Source organism: Nematolebias whitei, chromosome 14 (assembly GCF_014905685.2).
Source record: "Nematolebias whitei isolate Nwh7 chromosome 14, NemWhi1, whole genome shotgun sequence".
Taxonomy (NCBI): domain Eukaryota; kingdom Metazoa; phylum Chordata; class Actinopteri; order Cyprinodontiformes; family Rivulidae; genus Nematolebias; species Nematolebias whitei.
Genome location: NC_056511.1, coordinates 29,959,358 through 29,965,550, shown reverse-complemented (window position 1 = coordinate 29,965,550; position 6,193 = coordinate 29,959,358). Strand labels below are relative to the sequence as shown.

Here is a 6,193-nt window from a genome sequence, read left to right as displayed (position 1 = left end):
AGTTTCTTGTGTCATCTCGCTCTGTGGAAACAGAACGGTTTTCTCACAAGCAACAAGAAGGTGGTAAAACACAAAGAGCTTTTCGTGACATGTGATCACTTAGTGACATCACATGATCTACAGATCTTCTGGAAGAAAGTTCCAGGACACTCCAGAGTCCCAGGCGATGACAAGCACTACAATGACCTTGCAGACTCCCTAGCCAAAGAAGGAGCCGTTGACGGACCCACGTGGTCCTTTGACCCCTCCTGGCTACTCAACACTCAGTCGTCACAAGCTACAACTGAGGTAATGGCAGTCACACGTGCACAAGCTGCAGCTAAACCTGCTGATAACACAGTTTCTGTACGCCCGATGCTGACTGACCCAGACATCATCCAACTTCAGAAGTTGGATCCTGCAATTAACTCGATGATGCTGTATCTGACTGACCCAGACAAATACACTCCATCGAAAGACGAGCTGGATTCCAATCCAGACCTCAAAGTCCTCTTTCAGCTGCGCAAACAGCTAAAACTACTTAAAGGCATCCTAACTTTTGCTCATGGACGGACGTCCTCACCTGTGTTCGTGGTCCCCCATGACCACAGGGGGGTGATGTTAGTCCATGCACATGACCTTCCGTCCGCAGGACATAAGGGTGACAATGCCACGCTGAAAGCATTAAAACAGATTGCTTATTGGCCTGGAATGAAAAAGGATGTCAAGGACTACATAAAAGGGTGCCTGATCTGTGGCCAGTTTCAACCATCCAGACCACTTCACAGAGCACCACTGCATAGTAGAGGCATTGCATTTCCATGGTCGGACCTCCAGATTGACTGGGTCGGACCACTCACTAAGACCTCTAGAGGAAATAAATATTTTCTCACGGTAACCTGCGCGTTTACCAAATGGGTAGAATGTCTACCAGCCCCTAATGACACAGCACAAACCACTGCTATGTTGTTAATGAATCATGTATTTTCAAGGTTTGGACTTCCCCTTAGGGTGAACTCAGACCAAGGTACACACTTCACAGGTGAAGTAATGAAGGAACTGTGGAAGACGCTAGGCGTCAAAGCCAACTTCCATATTGGCTACCACCCACAGGCTTCAGGCCAGGTTGAGAGAGCAAACAGGACTGTGGTGAGTATTTTGAAAAAATACGTAGCCGCAAACCACAAGGACTGGGACGTGAAACTCCCTCTGGTCCTCATGGCCATAAGGGCCACTCCACACACGTCGACTGGCATCGCTCCTTTCGAGATGATGACGGGTCGACAAATGACTCTCCCTCTGCACCTGTTGTACCAACCAGGCGATGCTGCCATGGCAACAGCCTACACCACACAACAATACATGAAAGACTTGGAAAGACACCTTAAAAACACTTTTGCTTTCGCACAGAAAAAACTGGAAAAATCAGCTGAAGGACGCAAAGCGTACTACGACCAAAAGGCCTCTCACGAGGAACTCCAAGTGGGAGACAGGGTCTGGTACTACACGTTTGCACCCAAAACTGGGAGAAGAGAGTCCGGGACCGGAACTCTCGCCCGTAAGCTGATGCCCAGATGGACTGGACCCCATCTGATAACCGACAAAGTGTCTCCAATTATCTACCAGATAAAAATCAGTAAAGGCCAAAAAGAGCCAACTGTTAAATGGGTACACCGTAACCAGGTTAAACAACACAAGGCGTGCAATAACTCCTCAGGAGACAAAGATCTCACAAAATCTGACCTCGTGGGAATAAGGGTCATCCAAGCAGAAGATAACTAATGGATAAGAAACTTAACCATAGTTTAAATTCACAGGACCTACCCTTGACCGTTACGAAGCTAAGACCTACCTCTTTGTGCTTCCATAGGACAATGATGGTACCACTCCTGATAATCTTCACCCTCTTGGGTGCCACCCAAGAAAACAAAGCCCTCATAATAGCGGTAAATGCGTTAGCCCTTAAGGTTGAAGCGGATTACGCTGTCGCACACCTAATGGATAGGATTTTTGCTGACATGCTTAGAGATATCAGTTCGTCGGTAGATACACTAGCCACCGGTAGGATCCCACCGTATCTAGTCTCTCTACAGATGGTGAACGACATCCTCAGCTCCGCTACGCACGAAAAAGTTACGCAAACACAGGCACACCTGGCTTACACTCTCGGTAGCGCAATCCCAATCTACGTCAATCACAAAACATTTGAAATGGCGTTCATTATCAACCTACCGATAATTCCCTCAAACGGCATATATAGACTCAGGGACGTCGTAAATGTTGGCAATTGGCACGGCGAAAACCATGTTCAAATTGACACACCAAGGATGGTTGCGTACCACGACGACAACCCCTCCGTTTACCTAGCTCCAAACCTGCAGATGTGTGTTCTCACTCGGGAGATACACTATCTGTGCCCGAGCAAACCGTTTATGTGGAATAAAACCGCGGGCATATGCGGATTAACACCTATTCCGGAAAATTCTAAGTGCTCAACGACCGTAACGCCTCGACACCTGGCTAAAGATGCAAAAGCGGAAATAATTGGCTCTCGTTGGCTAGTGAACGCTCCTCAAAGAAAGGCGATCATAGCCTACGATCAACCCGGGGCAAATAGACCTTTGGCGTTACCGGACAAAACGATGTGGATCAGTGTTCCCCAGGGAACAACCATACACATTGGTGATTTGACGCTCTACCACCTCGATCCGAAACGATGGGACGCGACTCTGGATGACTCAGAGTACCTAGGAAATATGTCTATAGACATAGATCCAGAGACTCTGGGAAGGATCCGTTTTGAAGGCACCCAAGTCGTCGACGTGGAACCAATAAACCAAGTTCTCAAGTCCCTCAGGTCTACAACTAAGAACCCGATCCAACCAATTAACTATGCGTGGTCGAGCGCGGACACATTAATCATAGCCCTGCTAATGACGATAACCCTCGTATTGTGTGGGATACTCGCATCCCTGTCCCGGGGCCAAACGTCACTCCGAGTCGACGTGGATCGCCATGCAGCGCACCTCGATATGATTATGCCTCGCGTAAGCGGGTCCGCAAAGAAGCCACTCACACGGGACAGCGCGACTGAAACTGACAACCAGGGTGAGGAGGAGCAGTGAAACGATGTTTCTAGATGCTTAGTCACTACTCTTGTCGGTGTTGAAACGTTGTTTAGTTGATTTTGGTTGTTTCAGAGGTAAGAATGTATCTTGTGTGTAAGTTAAGTTAGAGACTAAGAGGCCTTTAACCATGCCAACATGCAAGTTCATTCGCTAAATTGCAATCCTTGCGGAGTCAATGTATATTATTGTTACCTTAAGTACCATAATCTACATTGATCTCACAACGCTTAAGCCGAACCTACTCGAACAATTCTATTCGGGGGGATAGCTAATTCTTTTTGATGAGTCTCGCCATAGACTTCCAAAACATTTATGGGGAAACCAAACACCCAATCTCAAGTCGTTTGTCTACAAGACAACAGACATTTGAACCAAACTATATTTTGCCATGTAAAGCTAACTTAACCCAAGTTAGAAATGGAAAAGTAGTTTGGAACCCTTTTCTATAGGCTTAAACCCCTGTAGTACCCCTTTTCAGCATGCTCCACCCCTTAACTGGTAGTTGTAGCTGTTCCCAACCATAATAGCTTACACACCAGGTGCATATAGTTTAAGGCCTTATGTAAAATCCCCTTCATAGGCCCACCTTAAACCACATAATTGCATGACACATTGAACCAGAACGGCACAGGCTGGACGTTGCTGGAGACAACCTTCGCTGGAGGCGACCTGCAATCCTGACGTTGGTCTCCACTCTTCATCCAGTGGCCGCTTCTTCAGTTCAATCCAAGGGTACCCCTCTGTATGCTGATTAATCAACACTTCCGATCGTTGTGGATTTACCATTGTGGATTATATGACTTTTTCCAATGGATTACAGACTCTGTTTCCAAGGGGTTAAAGCATTGCTACAATGGAATTATCGAGACGATATGGAATTATAATCAACACAATGGAATTACCAAGAACATTGTGGGATTACCTTTTGACTTTTGTTTCCTTGCTGGATTACTCTTGACTCTTGTTTCTTTGCTGGATTACATCAAGCTTCAAGGACAATCGACGACGTAAGTCCATAGTTGGAATTCATCTCCATGGACAGGTGATGATTTCCAAAGGGGGGACTGTAGTGGACTAGGCCTACGTCGAAACTAAGTCTAAGGTCAAAACTCTTGACCTTTAGAACCTTGTGGGACAGGAACTGTCATTTCATGTATTTGATTACATAAATACAGGTTCACCCATCCTGAGACTTTCTTTCTTGAAGATTCAAGTGAAAAGAACACTCTCTTTTTATTATCATTACTATCTTACAAATGTTGATAATCAAAGTGTCTTAGTTCAAACCATTTTAGATGTTGCAGTGAACTAATCAATTTTATTAACTGAGTAATGGTTTTTATTCTCATGCAAAAGTTAGAACTCATGTTAAAAGCTGTTGCAGAGTAATTATGCATTTTTCTGATTTCTGCTTTTGAATGAGCAAGTGTGTGCGTTTACAAGGTTACAGTCAAACGAAAAACAAGTTGTTATGTTAAAACTGTCATGTTTTAGAATCCTCTCAGACGTAAATAGAGATGTTTTGCACCTGTTTCTTAAACACGCCACAACAAAACCCTCTCGGTCTGTGAGAACATTTCTGAGCTGTCCCATAACAATTCTCGCTGTCTCTAACCTCTTACGTCACAAAACCCACCCCGTCTGGTCGTTTCTGACCAATGAAAAATCCCAAAAAGTGAACCGGGAAAGAGTCTTTAAAATGTCAGTACTTCCTGGTCTACACAGAGTTACAGACTCAGAGAGTTGGAGAGTTGTCGGAGTTCTAAGAGTTCTGAGAGCGTAGAGTTCGGTGAGAGTCTACTCAAGTTCTGCTGAGTTCTGATGGAGTGCTGTTGGAGTTCCTGACATGACAACAAAGCTCTCCCGAGTTCCATGGGATTATAACATTTTCCACTGAGGTGAATATGTGTCGAACAGAGCCTCGCCATTACTTCGGACGAGTAACAGCATCCTACTGAGACGCTGAAAGGGTGCGTTAAACGGAATCTCACCTGAGACATCTCCAGGTAAAGGAGCCGATTTCATCACCTAAGTGTACTGTAAGGAAAAGCTGAAGAAAGCCGGAGAGTGTCGATTCTGGTGAACACTTAATTTCCCTCACATACCATCTTAACTCCCTCTAAACTTCTTTTCATCTTTAACTTTCTATCAAGTAGAAATTCTCCCAGATATTTAGAAATGTCTGTGTAAAGTGCTTACCCACATTCATGTGGGCAAAAGATCATAGTTGTACAGTTTTCATAAATGTCTTTGGTGCAGCAACGGAAAAATCATGGCCGTATGATTTTTCCTGATTGATTGCTTATATTGTTATTTTCATAATTTGCCAAATTAATGTAAATGTTTGATGTTAAATTTGATTCTGTAAATAAATGACCGCATTCATTTTGATGGGTCAAATCTAAATGACGTCTCACGTTTGCATTTCATTAAATTCAATGCACGTTTTATTCAGTCCAGAAAAATGAGGAACCCGCGTTAAATGATGAATATATCCCAGCATCTGTTCGTCTACACATACAACAACTGTTGCCAGAGTTCTTCACCTGTCTGAGCTTTATGGAAGAGTGGCAATGAGACATTACTGTTGAAAGAACTCATAATAAATCTCTACGAGAGTTGGCCGCTGAGAAGCACCTGATCAAGCAGTCTTCCCTTTGCCGTTTCGCAATTTCTAGTTGAGATTAACATGGATTAAAATTCAAACTGAACTAGTAAAATTTGATGACACAGCTGAGGGTGATCCTCAACACATAGTTCGAGCTCTAACATATTGTAGAATAGTTTACGTCATTTTCAAGGTTCAACCAAAGTGGCTCTGACGCTGTCATTTCTCAATATAAAGGATCTTAGTTTAAAACTCTGGCATGAAAGGCAGCGAATGATATAAATTCTTTCAGGGATTGCTAGACCTTTATTTATTAGTGTTGTTTAAATTTGTGCAACATATATGAACCAAAATCATCTTTTTCAAAAGTCTTATTTTGTGTTTTCTAAGGTCAGATGGCTGTGGTGACCAGCCGAACTGAGAAAACACACAGAGAGAGAGAGAGAGAGAGAGAGAGAGAGAGAGAGAGAGAGAGAGA

The 6,193-nt window shown here is 43.9% G+C and overlaps 1 protein-coding gene across 1 annotated transcript in view; it reads right to left on the bottom strand.

The window, feature by feature from the left end:
* p2rx5 (purinergic receptor P2X, ligand-gated ion channel, 5) overlaps positions 1-6,193 on the bottom strand; it is a 32,956-nt gene that overhangs the window by 17,081 nt on the left and 9,682 nt on the right. The window lies entirely within an intron of this gene.